General features: G+C 38.2%; 1 protein-coding gene and 1 long non-coding RNA gene across 2 annotated transcripts in view; one reads left to right on the plus strand and one right to left on the minus strand.

Moving 5' to 3' along the window:
* Window positions 1-16,677, minus strand: part of USP32 (ubiquitin specific peptidase 32) — a 241,238-nt gene that overhangs the window by 124,052 nt on the left and 100,509 nt on the right.
* On the plus strand, window positions 1,645-10,900 carry LOC115500461. The gene is made up of 3 exons (XR_003964539.1): window positions 1,645-1,788; window positions 4,091-4,093; window positions 10,888-10,900. It is a non-coding gene; the product is annotated as an uncharacterized LOC115500461 (long non-coding RNA).

A 16,677-nucleotide genomic window follows, 5' to 3' on the forward strand; every position in this document is an offset into this window, starting at 1 on the left:
AAACATTAAAAAAATTGAAAGACTGACACCCTCTGAATATTTAAAAATGGAATGACAATCATATTACAATATATAATACACCAAATAACACCTTGTATACTTTAAATGTACACAATTTATATGCCAAATATATTCAATTTTATAAAAGTAAAAAATACAGAAACCCCCAAGATGTTTTATACACTCTTAGAAAGGAGTATCCTAGTATCAAACTAAAGAAGAAAAGCTATGCATAAGAAGGGACAGCAAAACAATGACATAAATTCATTCAGTTAGTAATTCTTTATTGAGCGCCTAAGGTGATATTGTGATATAATAAGAAATAATATTTGGTCTTCCTCCAAGTTTCTGACACAAGAGCTTCTAAAACTCTTTGCTGAATGATATAGGTAAAAGAAGCATCTTTGGTTATTTACCCAATAAGTCCCTTTCATTCATATCTGAGTTTATGCTAATGAAATGACTCTTGGTAGGCCTTATACAAAGCTTCAGAATGTGAGCTGGTAGTCAGAGGAAAAGATGTGATTAGAGGGTTAGAATATTCAGCAGCACTTCCCAATCTCCAGGAAGGGAAGGGTGCTGGAGATTTATTTAATCACCAATAGCCAATAAATGGCCAGTGATTTAATCAGCCATGCCTGCATAATGGAACTTCCATTAAAAACCCCTAAACCAGGGGTTGGTGAAGACATCAAGGTGCTAGCAGAGGGGAACACCCAGAGATGGCATGGAAGTTCTGCATACCATCCCCCTCCCTGCCCACCTTCACCCCTTGCCCTTTGTGTCTCTTTCCATTTGGCTGTTACTAAGTTGCAGTCTTTAAAAAAATAAACTGGTAGGGGTGCCTGGGTGGCTCAGTTGGTTAAGCGTCCAACTTCAGCTCAGGTCATGATCTTGCGGTCTGTGAGTTCAAGCCCTGCATCAGGCTCTGTGCTGACGGCGCAGAGCCTGGAGCCTGCTTCAGATTCTGTCTCCATCTCTCTCTGCCCCTCCCCTGCTCACACTCTGTCTCTCTCTCTCTCAAAAATAAGTAAACATTAAAAAATTTTTTTTTAAATAAATAGGTAATAATAAGAGGAGGGGCCAAGATGGCAGAACAGCATGGAAGGTTTTTTTTTGTCTCTAGGACCTGAAATGCAGCCAGATCATCACTAAACCACCTTGCACACCTAGAAAACTGATTTGAGGACTAATACAACAATCTGCACGACCTGAACCACACAACTGGGCAGGTATCCAGAGTGGAGAGGCGAACTGGGAGAGAAAGAAGCCGCTGAGGACAGGGAGCTGTTTTTGCCTGGGGAGAAGAGGCATGTGAGGCGGGGGGTGGGGGAATACAGGAAAAGCACCCACCCCTGAAAGCAGCTGGAGAGAAAAAGGAACAGTGGAAACAGCCACAGGGACTAAACAAAAAAGGGAGAAAGGAGAGGGTTTAAATTCCATTAAGACTCTATAAACAGGTGGAGCGCAGAGTCTGAAACTCCACAGCTCAATACCTGGCGGAGCTCTGGTAGGAAGGGGAAATCCCTGGAGGCAGAGTGTGAGGTCTGAGGGGTCCGAGGGCCACACAGGGAGAGGTGGTTCTCCTACTGGGAGGACATTTGGTAGAGGCAGTGTGGCCTCCCCACAGGCAAAGGTCCCAGCAGATCCCTGAGAATGGCCACATTCACTGGTGTCAGAGCCAGGATGTGAGGGTGAAGCCTGGTGCCAGATGTGTGCCGTGATTTGCCGTAATCCTTGAAATGCTGCTGCTACATGACTGCACAAACTTTTTTCTGGGAAGGGCTGGTGGCTGGCTGCAGTCTCTGGGCATCAGCAGTGGCACGGTCTCCCGAACGTTCCTGGGGGTGGCCAGCACCCAGCCATTGCTGAGAGAGACCCTCCCCCAGAGAATAAGTACAGAAATGAGGGGTTGGGAAACACGGCCCCATCTGAGATAAAACTCAGGAGGGAGGTGCCGCCGGGCAGCCAGATGCCTTGGTCACACACAGTGTAGAAACGGAGAATGGACAGAAGCCAGAGACAAAGAAGGGGTGCTTGACTGCTAGTAGGGAAGAGCACAGAGTTCTGATACTAGAGACTGGGTAGCTGGGTGACTCCATTTTCACCCCTCCCATGCATGCCCCTACACACCTACACCCACAACAATCTACCCCACTAAGCTAAGCAGCACCATCTAGTGGAGAATGGAGCCATTACACTAAGCCCTGCCCAAATGGGCCAACCGCACTCTTGAAGAACACAAGTCTCTCTGCCTGCTTAGTTTGCAGACTATAAAGTGCTTCATAGTTTGACTTCTAGGGGAAACCAGATGTAATTTCAATCATATTTGACTCTGTTAGTCCAACTATTTAATTTTTTTTCTTTTCTTATTCTTGAATACAGAAAGAGAAAAAATTTATTTTTTTTTCCATTTTTATTAAAAAGATTTTTAATTTTTTTCTACTATATTACTTTTTTGTAAATTTTTATATTCTATCTTCCATTTCATTTTATTCTATTTTATTGCATTCATTTCTCAAATGTTTTTCTTTTTCTTTTCTTTCCTTCCTTTTCTTCTCTTTCTCCCTTTTCTCTAATCTATCAAGTTTCTTTCAACAATGAGACCAAAACACACCTACGACCCAGCATTCTTCATTTGATTTTCTTGTTGTTAATTGTTTAATTTTTTTTGTACTTTATTAATTCCTTTTCTTTCTTCAAAATGACAAAACGAAGAAATTCATCCCAAAAAAGAACGGGAAGAAATGACAGCCAGGGACTTAATCAACACAGATACAAGCAAGATGTCTGAACCACAATTGAAAATCACAATAATAAGAAAACAGGCTGGGGTTAAAAACAGACTAGAAACCCTTACTGCAGAGATAAAAGAAGTAAAAGCTAGTCAAAATGAAATAAAAAATGCTACTATTGAAATGCAATCTCCAATGGGTGCCACAGCAGCAAAGATGGAAGAAACAGAGCAACATATCCACGATAGAGAGGACAAACTTATGGAGAATAATGAAGCAGAAAAAAAGAGGCACACTAAGGCAAAGAGCATGATATAAAATAGAGAATTCGGTGACTCATTAAAAAGGAGTAACATCAGAATCACAGGGGTCCTAGAAGATGAGGAGGGAGAAAAAGGGGTAGAAGGTTTATGTGAGCAAATCATAGTGGAAAACTTTCCTAACCTGGGAAACACAGACATCAAAATCCAGAAAGCAGAGAATGCCCATAAGATTCAACAAAACCAGCCATCAACAAAGCATATTATAGTCAAATTCACAAAATACTCAGGCAAGGAAAGAATCCTGAAAGCAGCAACAAAAGAAGAAGTCCTTAACCTATAAGGGAAGATAGATCAGGTCTGCAGCAGACCTATCCACAGAAACTTGGCAGGCCAGAAAGGAGTGGCAGGATATATTCAATGTGCTGAATCGGAAAAACATGCAGCCAAGAATTCTTTATACAGCAAGGCTGTCATACAAAATAGAAGGAGACTTAAAGAGTTTCCCAGAGAAACAAAAATTAAAGGAGTTCATGACCACTCAACCAGCCCTGCAAGAAACTTTAAGGGGGACTCTCTGAGGGAAGAAAAGACAAAAAAAAAAAAAAAAAAAAAAAAGACCAAAAGCAACAAAGACCAGAAAGGACCAGAGAACAACACCAGAAACTCCAACTCTACAGGTGACATAACAGCAATAAATTTGTATCTTTCAGTACTCACTCTAAACATCAATGGACTAAACGCTGTAATCAAAAGACAGAGGGTAACAATGGATAAGAAACCAAGATCCATCTATATGCTGTTTACAAGAGACCCATTTTAGACCTAAAGACACCTTCAGATTGAAAATAAGGGAATGGAAAACCATCTATCATGCTAATGGCCACCAAAAGAAAGCCAGAGAAGCCATACTTATATCAGAAAATCTAGATTTTAATTTTTTTTTCAACGTTTATTTATTTTTGGGACAGAGAGAGACAGAGCATGAACGGGGGAGGGGCAGAGAGAGAGGGAGACACAGAATCGGAAACAGGCTCCAGGCTCTGAGCCATCAGCCCAGAGCCCGATGCGGGGCTCGAACTCGCGGACCGCGAGATCGTGACCTGGCTGAAGTCGGACGCTTAACCGACTGCGCCACCCAGGCGCCCCAAGAAAATCTAGATTTTAAAATGAAAACTGTAACAAGGGATGAAGGGCATTATATCATGATTAAGGGGTCTATCCACCAAGATCTAATAATTGTAAACATTTATGCTCCAAATGTGGATGCATCCAAATATATAAATCAACTAATCACCAACATAAAGAAACTCATTGATAAGAGTAGGAGACTTCAACACTCCACTTCCAACAATGGACGGATCATCTAATCAGAAACTCAACAAGGAAACAATGGCTTTGAATGACACACTGGACCAGATGGACTTAACAGATATATTCAGAACATTTCATCCTAAAGCAGCAGAATATACGTTCTTCTCCACTGCACGTGGAATACTCTCCAGAACAGATTACATACTGGGACACAATTCAGCCCTCAACACGTACAAAAAGATGCAGATCACATCATGCATATTTTCAAACCACGACACTACAAAATACATTTGGAAAGATAACAAATACTTGGAGATTAAAGAACATCCTACTAAGGAATGAATGGGCTAACCAAGAAGTTAAAAAGGGAATTAAAAAGTACATGGAAGCCAAGGAAAAAGATAACACCACAGCCCAAAACCTCTGGGACACAGCAAAAGCGGTCATAAGAGGAAAGCATATAGCAATCCAGGCCTTCCTAAAGAAGGAAGAAAGATCTCAGATACACAACCTAACCTCATACCTTAAAGAGCTGAAAAAAGAACAGCAAATAAAACCCAAAACCAGCAGAAGGCAGGAAATAATGAAGATTAGGGCAGAAATCAATGCTATTGAAACCAAAAAAAACAAAAAAAAAGTAGAATAGATCAATGAAACCAGAAGCTGGTTCTTTGGAAGAATTAACAAAATTGATAACCCTCAAGTGAGTCTGATCAAAAAGAAAAAGGAAAGGACCCAAATAAATAAAATCAAGAATGCAAGAGGAAAGATCACAACCAACACAGCAGAAATACAAACAACAATAGGAGAATATGAGCAATTATATGCCAATAAAATGGGTAATCTGGAAGAAATAGACAAATTCTTACAAACATATGAACTACCAAAACTGAAACAGGAAGAAATAAAAAATTTGAACAGACCCACCCATAGCCAGTAAAGAAACTGAATTAGTAATAAAAATCTCCCGGGCGCCTGGGTGGCTCAGTCTGTTGGGTGTCCAACTTCGGCTCAGGTCATGATCTCACAGTACGTGAGTTCAAGCCTCACATCAGGCTCTGTGCTGACAGCTCAGAGCCTGGAGCCTGCTTCAAATTCTGTGTCTCCTCTGCCACTCTCTCACTTGTGCTCTCTCTCTCCCTCTCTCTCTCAAAACTAAATAAACATTAAAAAAAAAGTCTTAAAAAATTAAATTTAATTTAAAAATCTCCCCCCCCAAAAAAGTCCAGGGCTAGATGGCTTTCCAGGGGAATTCTACCAAACATTTAAGGAAGACTTAACACCTATTCTGTTGAAGCTGTTCCAAAAAATAGAAATGGAAGGAAAACTTACAAACTCATTCTATGAAGCCAGGATTACCTTGATTCCAAAACCAGATAAAGACCCCACTAAAAAGGAAACTACAGACCAATTTCCCTGATGAACATGGATGCAAAAATTCTCAACAAGATACTAGCCAACCAGACCCAACAGTACATTAAAAGTATTATTCACCATAACAAGTGAGATTTATACATGGGATGCAGGGCTGGTTCAATATCCGCAAAACAATCAATGTGATACATCACATCAATAAAAGAAAGAACAAGAACCACATGATCCTCTCAAAAGATGCAGAGAAAGCATTAGACAAAATACAGCATCCTTTCTTGATAAAAACCCTGAAGAAAATAGGAGTAGAAGGATCATACCTCAAGATCATAAAAGCCATATATGAAAGACACTACTACTATCTCATCTTCAATGGGGAAAACTGAGAGCTTCCCCCTGACATCAGGAACACAACAGGGATGTCCACTCTCACCACCGTTGTTCAACACAGCGTTGGAAGTCCCAGCCTCAGCAATCAGACAACACAAAGGAATAAAAAGCACAAATAGGCAAGGAGGAAGTCAAACTTTCACTCTTTGCAGACAACATGATACTCTATATGGAAAACCCAAAAGATTACACCAAAAACAGCCAGAACTGATCCATAAATTCAGCAAAGTCGCAGGATATAAAATCAATGCACAGAAATCAGTTGCATTCCTATACACCAATAATGAAGCAACAGAAAGAGAAATCAAGGAATCGGTCCCATTTATAATTGCACCAAAACTATAAACTACCTAGGAATAAATCTAATCAAAGAGGTGAAAAATCTATACACTGAAAACTACAGAAAGCTTATGAAAGAAATTGAAGATGACACAAAAAATGGAAAAACATTCCATGCTCCTGGATGGGAAGAACAAATATTGGTAAAGTCATATGTCAAAACTACAGCTTAAGAAATTCCAAATGGACATATGCTCGGAAAGCAATATGGTAAAATGCAACTACCCAAAGCATCTGCATATTCAAGCAATCCTATCAACGTAACACCAGCATTCTTCCCAGAGCTAGAACAAATAATCCTAAAATTCGTATGGAACCAGAAAAGACCCCGAATCAAGCAATCTTGAAAAAGAAAACCAAAGCTGGAGGCAATCACACTCCTGGACTTCAAGACGTATTACAAAGGTGTAATCAACAAGACAGCATGGTACTGGCACAAAAACAGACACTGATATCAATGGAACAGAATAGAGAACCCAAAAATGGACCCACAACATATGGACAGCCAATCTTTGACAAAGCAGGAAAGAATATCCAATGGATATTCTTCAGCAAGTGGTGCTGGGAAAACTGGACAGCGACATGCAGAAGAATGAACCTGGACCACTTTCTTACACCATACACAAAAAGAAACTCAAAATGGATGAAAGTCCTAAATGTAAGACAGGAAGCCATCAAAATCCTCGAGGTGAAAGCAGGCAAAAACCTCTCTGATCTTGGCCACAGCAACTTCTTACTCAACATGTCTCCAGAGGCAAGGGAAACAAAGCAAAAATGCACTATTGGGACCTCATCAAAATAAAAACGTTCTGCACAGAGAAGGAAACAATCAGCAAACTAAAAGACAATTGACAGAAAGGGAGAAGATATTTGCAACGACATATCAGATAAAGGGTTAGTATCCAAAATCTATAAAGAACTTCTCAAACTCAACACCCAAAAAACAAATAATCCAGTGAAGAAATGGGCAAAAGACAGGAATAGACCCTTTTCCAAAGAAGACCTCCACATGGTTCACGGGCACATGCAAAAACGCTCAACATCACTCATCATCAGGGAAATACAAATCAAATCACAATGAGATACCACCTCACACCTGCTACAATGGCTACCATTAACAACTCAGGCAACACCAGACATTGTTAGAGGATACAGAGAAAGAGGATCTCTTTGCACTGCTGGTGGGAATGCAAACTGGTATAGCCACTCTGGAAAACAGTATGGAGGTTCCTCAAAAAATTAAAAATCGAACTACCCTACGACCCAACAATTGCACTAGGTATTTATCCAAGGGATACAGGTGTGCGGTTTCAAAGGAGAACATGCACCCCAATGTTTATGGCAGCACTATCAACAACAGCCAAAGTATGAAAAGAACCCAAATGTCCATGAATGGAGGAATGGATAAAGAAGATGTGGTGTGTGTGTGTGTGTGTGTGTGTGTGTGTGTAAAGGAATATTACTCGGCAATCAAAAAGAATGAAATTTTACCAGTTGCAAATATGCAGATGGAACTAGAGGGTATTACACTAAGCAAAATTAATCCGTCAGAGAAACAAAAATATATGACTTCACGCATATGAGGAATTAAGATACAAAACAGATGAAGATAGGGAAGGGAAGCAAAAATAATATAAAAACAGGCAGGGGGACAAAACATAAGAAACTCTTGAACAAACAGGATTGCTGGAGGGGTTGTGGAAGGGGGGATGGGCTAAATAGGTAAGGGGCATTAAGGAATCTATTCCTGAAATCATGGCTGCACTATATGCTAACCTGGATGTAAATTAAAAAGTTAATTAATTAATTAATTTTTTAAAAAGATGTGGTATATATACATGATGGAGTATTACCAATCAAAAGAATGAAATCTTGCCATTTGCAATTACGTGGATGGAACTAGAGGGTATTATGCTAAGTAAAATTAGAGAAAGACAGATATCATGACTTCACTCATGAGGAATTTAAGATGCAAAACAGATGAACAGAAGGGAAGGGAAGCAAAAAATATAAAAACAGGGAGGGGGACAAAACATAAAGAGACTCTTAAATGTAGAGAAGAACAGATTACTGGCGGGGTTTTGGGAGAGGGAATGGGCTAAATGGGTAAGGGCATTAAGGAATTTACTCATGAAATCATGGCTGCACTATATGCTAACTAACTAGGATTGTAAATTAAAAAATAAATTTATTTAAATAAATAAAATAAAATAAACTGGTAATAGTAAATAGAGTGCCTTCCGGAATTCTGTGAGCCATCTAGCAAATTGTCAAACCCAAAGAGGAGGTCATGGGAACCCTAGATTTAGCCAACTGGTCAGAAATACAGGACTTGAGACTGGCATATGAAGGAGGGGAGAATTGGAGGTCTGCACTAATTCCAGGTACTTATCTCAGAATTGAATCGAAATTATAGGACATCCAGTTGGTGTCCAGAGAGTTGAAAAATTGACTGATATAGGGAAAAACCCCATACATTTGGTGTCAAAAGTGCTGTTGTTTAAAACAAAGTGACCCAGTTTTTACCATGCAGAATTTTTGTCGAAAAATGTATGATTAAGAATAGTTCAAACCCAAAGCAATCTGTAGATTCAATGCAATCCCTATTAAAATACCAAGTATTTATGGGGCACCTGCACGGCTCAGTCATTTAAGCGTCCAACTTTGGCTCAGGTCATGATCTCGTGGTTTGTGGGTTTGAGTCCCATGTCTGGCTCTGCCTGCTTCAGATTCTGTCTCTCCCTCTCTCTCTCTGCCACTCCACTTGCGCGCGCACGCTCTTTCTCTCTCAAAAATAAACATTAAGAAATTTAAAAAAAGAAAGTATTTTTCACTGAACTAGAACAAACAATATTAAATTTGTCTGGAACCAAAAAAGACCCCCAAATAGCCAAAGCGACCTTGTGAAAGAAGAACAAAGCTGATAGGCCCAGATTTCAAGATATACTACAAAACTGTAATAATCAAAACAGTATGGTATTGGCATAAAAATAGGCATATGGATCAATGGAACAGGACAGCCCCAAAATAATAATTGACATTTATGTGGTCAATTAATTTATGACAAAAGAGGCAAGAATGCACAATGAGAAAATGTCAGCCTCTTCAATAAATGGTGCTGGGAAAACTGGACAGCTACAGCTTTTGGCTATTTACCCAAAGAAAATGAAAGCATTAATTTGAAAAAATACATGCACCTTTATGCTTACTGCAGCATTATTATAATGGCCAAGATATGGAAGTAACCCAAATGTCCACTGATGGATGCATGGATAAAGATGTGGTTTGTGTACACACACACACACACACACCACACCACAGGACTTTTACTCAGCCATAAAAAGGTATGAGATCTTGCCATTTGCGACAACATGGATAGACCTGGAAGGTATTATGCTAAGTGAAATAAATCAGACAGAGAAAGACAAATCTTGTATGATTTCACTTATTGTGGAATCTAAACAAACAAAAAGCAAAAAACAGACCCACAGATATAAAGAAATGAAGGCTGCCAGAGGGAAGAGGGTGTGAGGATCAGCAAAATGGGTGAAGGGAGTGGGAGATACAGGCTTCTAGTTATAGAATGAATAAGTCGCAGAGATAAAAGATGCAGTATATGGAATATACTGGTCATTGGTATTGTATAGGGACTGACGGTAGTTACACTTGTATAGAGCATAGCATAATGTATAGAGAAGTTGAATCACTATGTTGTACACCTAAAACTAATGTAACACAGTATATCAACTATACTTCAATAAAAAAGAATTCAAGAAATAAAACTTACATAGTAATATGAAAAATGAAAATATATATTTATTAAGTGATATTTAAAAATATATTCAATAACACTCTTGACAACTGATGCCTAAAAATTATGTATCTCTGGTGCCACTAACAGAAAAGCCTAGCAAAAACTAGTCTAGGGAAATGGTTCCAGATCAGAACATAAAAAACACTTTAAAAAAAACCTTAACAGGGGCACCTGGGTGGCTCAGTTGGTTACACGTCTGACTTCAGCTCAGGTCATGATCTCACCACTCATGAGTTCGAGCCTTGCATCTGGCTTTGTGCTGACAGCTCAGGGCCTGGAGCCTGCTTCCGATTCTGTGTTTCCCGCTCTTCGTGTCCCTCTCCTACTTACCTTCTGTCTCTTTTTAAAAAACCTTAACAAATATACTTTGTGGAATAACTATTTTCACTTGGTATAACTAAAAATAAACTGCATAAACTGGAGGAAGGTAACAGAAAAAACCTCTATCCCTGAGACAGGGGTAGAAAACATCATAGACCTTTAGATATCCCCTACCATTGGGGAGAGGCAGAATCACTAAGAAGTGGGGATACACTGTCACAGCTTTAAACTGAAACAAAAACATAAAACAGAATGCCTCCCCCCCAACTAGCACCCTTACCCACTTCCACCACTGTGTTAGCAAACACTGAAGAATAAATAATATCAGTCTACTGCTGGGGAGGGAAGAGCATACGAAGAGACCCTTTCTGAAATATCATAACAACAAGAAAATAAGATAAAAAGTTGAAGGTAGAGCAAACATTTGAAGAATCCTCTGGCAAATGAGACTCCACCCTAAAAAAGGTAACCCTAGACTTGAATTTGAAGCCTATAGTGCGCTTTGGCTAAGTATAGCAATACAAAATACAGCTCAACCACAGATGAGACTGACTCAACTACTCATGCTAAAGGCCTAGCCAGGCATAAATACTATCTTCCTCAGTCTCTACTGTCCAACATAAAACATCCACCTTTCAACCACAAATTATAAGTTACACGAGGAAGCAAGGAAAAACATGAATAGTGAGTTCAATAAAGCTTTGGAATGGTTCAATAGTAAACTCAACAGAATCAAGTAATAGATTGTACAAAATGAAACAGAAGGGGAAAAAATGTGTGGGTAGAAAAGAACAAAACAAAATTTAAGAGCTGTAGGATAATCAAATGATTTAACACACATGCAGGTGTAATCCTAGAAGTAAAAGAGAATGGAGCAGAAGAAACAACTGAAGACATAAATGCTGAGAATTTCCCAAAACAAAGACACAGAAGTTGTTCAGACAATAGGTAGGATAAATTATACCTCTAACCCCACCCCCAAACCATATTCAAATAGACAAATCATATTCAAACTACTCAGAACCAAAGATAAAAAGAAAATGTTTAAGGCACCCAGAGGAAAAAAGACATACTGTATTGAAACATTTCTCACTGAAACTAAGTAAGCCAGAAGACAGTCAAGTGACAAGTTTACAACACCAAGAGAAAAACCGGAATCCTATACCCAGAGAAAATATCTTTCAAAAGAAAGGTCAAATAGACTTTTCCAAGAAATGAAAACAAATAAGTCATTACCAGCAAACCTGCACCACATAAAAGGGGGAAAGAGTACTTTAGGTGGAAGGAAATCGAATACCAAACCAGACACATGTATGTACACAAAGGAAAAAGAATAAGGAACAGCATAAATGAAGGTACACAGAAATATAGTTGTTCTCTTATTTTTAACTTCTCTAAGAGATAATTGGCTGCCTAAAAGCATAACAGTAAAAATGTAATGTGTTTATAGCGTATGTTAAATTAATACACATGACAGTAGCAAAGATGGGAGAAAGGAACTTAATACACACTGTTGTATACTACAGGTAAAATGCTATATCACGTATCTCAATCTTTATATTGCCAGTCAGTAAGAAGCTACTTAATCATAGCACTACAGTGTTTAACCCAACACGAACTCCATTAAATAAATTATTTTTATAATAATAAAAAAATAGCCAACATTTAAGTGCTGGAAAATACTGGTACCTCACTCCCAAATATAAGAACAGTATAACTTTCCCAAACCACCAAGTTCAAAAGTTCATCTGACAGATGAGAGAAAAGAGGGCCCGGAAAATCACCATATTTTCTGAATTCTAAGACATATATGTATTTTCCAGCATTTTTAATGTTCCAGAAATCATGACGCATCCAACACATCTAATGTGTAAATATCTTTCTTCATCCCCCAAAAAATTATTCTAAAGCAATAGTTACATTACAACTGACAATGCTTTAACATTTATGAAATACTAAGTGGCCATGGTCATTACCTCAGCTTTGTTTTTAGGATTGGTGAGAGGGGGTGTGCAAAGGGATAGCAAGGATATTTTGATGCTACTTTTAAAAAAAAAGCACGTGTGTTGTTATTATTGTAACTGGTTACAAGATCTTTATTTAAAAATCTCTTTGGCGATTTTCAGTAGCTATTAAAAAATAAAAAGAATAAAAAAACATTTCTTAAATAGTTGGTAGCCATGAATATCCAGACTGAGACCTGTCATACGGTTTATACTAATGTGTCATAAAAGTGGTATAAAATTGATGGTTGTGGTAATGATCTCACTAACCCCCTTTCAGATTAATGATATCATCCCTGTAAATATATGATGAGTTCAGAAGAGAGGGAAATTAATCTGCATTTTAAAAGAGAAAGACTTATTCTATAATATATCAAGAGCTCTTAGCATGTAGTTAAAAGATTTTTTAAAAAGGCAGAGATACATAGGTCTCCACAGTTAAAGAAAGGTTGTGCTGTGTTTCAACCACTAGTATATGCCCTGATCCTTCTCTTCCACTGTATTTTGGCTACAGTTACAAAGGTATCCACTATTCCTTGGGAAAGTAGTAAGGGAAAGTAGTAAGTGATGCAAACTGTTTCATATCACGGCATTTCAAGTGACAGAGACTTGGGTTTGAAGCCAGGCTTTATTAATTTATTGGCTCTATGATCTTAGGCAAATCACTTAACTTCCTGAGCCTTAGTTCCATCCTACTGCATATAGGTGAAGGAAATATGTCACATGTCTTCTCATTCCAGGATCAGGCTGAAAAGCTGCTCCTGTGTGTAAATGCTATTCTCAGGGCAGAAGACAGAAAGCAGAGCTTGACTCCACTTTGTTAATAAGTAAGAATTAATTCATGATCAATGACCTCATGACTTTTTTCTGAGTAAATTCTACTACAGCTTTTAAACTGTGTGATTAATAGTCAATAGAACCAAATAAATATTTTTAATTTTTGCTTCATTTACATAATTTTCATGAGGATCAATATTTTTCTATTTAAAACTTTAATGAAGATTTGATTCATCAATTAGTTTTACTCCCTTATCAAAATTTTTCTATGTGATCTTTTGAAGATGTTATTTCTTTCAAAACTAATTTTCCTCACAACACAGCAGACCTAAATTTGTTAGTGAAGAATTGATTTTTCTGGAAATGCCCAGACAACAACAAACTTATTCTGTGCATTAAAAAAAAAAGATGCTATACAGTTTATTCTTAATTTGATATGTAAATATTTTATTATGTATCTCTACAAGATACTTTAAAAATACAACCATACTAGCATTACTACACTGAAAACAAAACAAAACAAAAAACAAAACAAAACAAAAAACAAAACAACACAAAACACGGTTTCCCCCAAATTCTTATGTTGAAACCCAATGTGAGGTGGGATGCTTTGGGGGGGGGTGATTAGGTTGTGAGGGTAGAGTCCTCATGAATGAGATTAGTTGCCCTTACAAAAGAGGCCTGGGAGAGCTCCCTGAAGACATAGCAAAGACGGTTATCTAACGAAGCAGGAAGCAAGCCCTCACCAGACATTATAGGTGTGGGGATCTTAATCTTAAACTTCCCAGACTCTAGAACTGTAAGAAACCAATTTCTGTTGTTTATAAGCCATTCAGAATATGGCACTGTATTACATCCCCAAACAGACGGAGACAAAACTAACAAAAATTCCTTAGTATCACCAAATATTTAGTCAGTATTCAAGTTTCCCCAATTGTCTCACAATTTTTTTTGCAACTTGTTTGTTCAAATCAGTATCTAAAACATATTATAATTGGTTGCTAGATTCTTAAGTGTCTTAATATGTACATTTTCTTCTCTCTCTCTCCTTCCTCACAATTTATTTGCTGAAGAAACCAAGACATTGGTCTTCCCAAAGTCTGCATTTTGATGATTCTGTCCTCTGTATTTCCAAGGGCAATGGTAGTCAGTTCCAGAGAACTGATCAAATTTAAACGATATTTTTTGGCAAAAACCATCTCCCAGTTGGTGCACTGTATCTCCATCAGGAGGCACATAATGACTGCTTATCTTAGTATATCTTTATGATATTAGTAGCCATTGATGGTCACTGCCTACATTCACAAATTGATTAAAGGTTAAAAAATGCTGGTAAATATAATTCTAACCATTTTTTATTAATTGGCTAGAATACCTTATTTTATTTATTTTTTATTTTTGTTTTTTGAGAGTGAGAGAGACAGAGCATGAGTAGGGAAGAGGCAGAGAGAGAGGGGGAGGCAGAATCCTGAGCAGGCTCCAGACTCTGAGCTGTCAGCACAGAGCCTGAGGCAGGGCTTGAATGCATGAGGGATCATGCAAGAACCCTCATGACCTGAGCCGAAGTCAGACACAAATGACTGAGTCACCAAGGTGCCCCTAGAATACTTTTTATATAGTGAGAAAAACTCCCCTAATCTACTATTTGGCCTTCCTGATACACACACACACACACACACACACCACTTTTTATTTTGAGAGAGAGCATAAGCAGGGGAGGGGCAGACAGTGAGGGAGTGAGGGATCCAGGGCAACCTCTACGCTGTCAGAGCCCGATGCAGGGCTCAAACCCACAAACTATGAGATCATGACCTGATTGGAATAAGAGTCAGATGCTTAGCCACCCTGGCACTCCACTGAGATATATTTGTATACAAGAGCCGGTGGGGGGGGGGGGGGTGTGCAAATAGTTGATTAGAGGTGCTAGGGGGGCTTATTGCTTGGATATTAGTGATTGTTTCTCAGACTTTTCAGTGGACAGTGCTGGAAAACACATCATGAATTTATACTTATATTCCCATATACATATACTCTTTTCCTTCTCTTCTCAACTAAATTAATCACTACATTTTTATATAGATTAAATGTTTCAATATGAACAATGTTTCAGTGTTCCTTCCTAGAGGGCATTCTGAAATAAGGTAACAGGGAGGTAGGATATGAGAAAAAGAAAGTATTCCAAGGATATCTTCAAAAAGGGTGTATTTAAGCATAAACATGAAAATACTAAGCCTAGATAGATATTTGTGGAAGAGACTTCTGATGCTCTCATAAATCTACTTCTCCTTTCTTTTGGGGCAAAAGACAAGGAGACATTTCCTCATGCTCCTTCCAATTGAAAAGAGCTATATGACTATTTGTGGCCAAAGGGTTAATGACAGAATGACATACACCACTTCTGGCTAAGTACCTAATAGCAGGGAAGAGACCCCTCCTAGCATGACCACCTCTACCTTGGTGATTTATAGCTCTTCGGACAAAGGAGTTGTCATGGAGAATCACTAACTCCATCAACAGAATTTTTCTGAGTGAAAAATAACCTTGTGTTATCTCAAGCTACTACTGTAGGGGAAACATCTGTTACAAAAGCATAACCTCATCTCTATTGACTCACAGAGTTAAAAAAGAAAAGGGTACAAATGCTAAAAGTTAAAAAATATATATTCTCCCAAAGACCATAATTCCACCAACCTATATTGCCTAAGATTTATCTTTAGGTAATTTAATGACAAATACATACTAACATGAATACACAAAATGAGTCACACTGTATGTTGCTGAAGTTCAATGAATAATTCAAGTACACAATAAGACCCACAGTACATAATCTACAAAAACATGACCTGCTCATTTGCATAAAATATACTTAACACCATAAATTTCAAATATTGTTATTCAAATGCAAGTCTGATTCTCTATATATAGTACTGAAAAAATGTTTCCTCTTACAGATAAAAAGTATTTCTGTCTACACTACTGTCTTTGCGGAGAGTCTATTACAACAAAATGTGTTTTTTTCAAATGCATTTCATTATACTAATCACATTTTACTTTTCTGTAATTTCTATACCAAAATATCATTAAGAGAGAGTCAGACTTAGCTCCAAAAAATAATAAAGGGCCCTTGAAGTTCTGAATAAGATACAAGAGCATAATGTAAATTCCATAAAAAAAGAATAAATACTAAGAAAATGACTATCAGGGATTGGGAGGCCAAAGCTCATATAGAGTTGACCAGTCAGAAGACAAACCTCAATTAATATCCAGTGCTTTTAGAAGGGACCCCAGAAGGGGCGCCTGGGTGGCTCAGTTGGTTAAGCGTCCGACTTCAGCTCAGGTCACGATCTCACAGT

The sequence above is a fragment of the Lynx canadensis genome, chromosome E1 (genome assembly GCF_007474595.2).
Source record: "Lynx canadensis isolate LIC74 chromosome E1, mLynCan4.pri.v2, whole genome shotgun sequence".
Lineage (NCBI taxonomy): Eukaryota > Metazoa > Chordata > Mammalia > Carnivora > Felidae > Lynx > Lynx canadensis.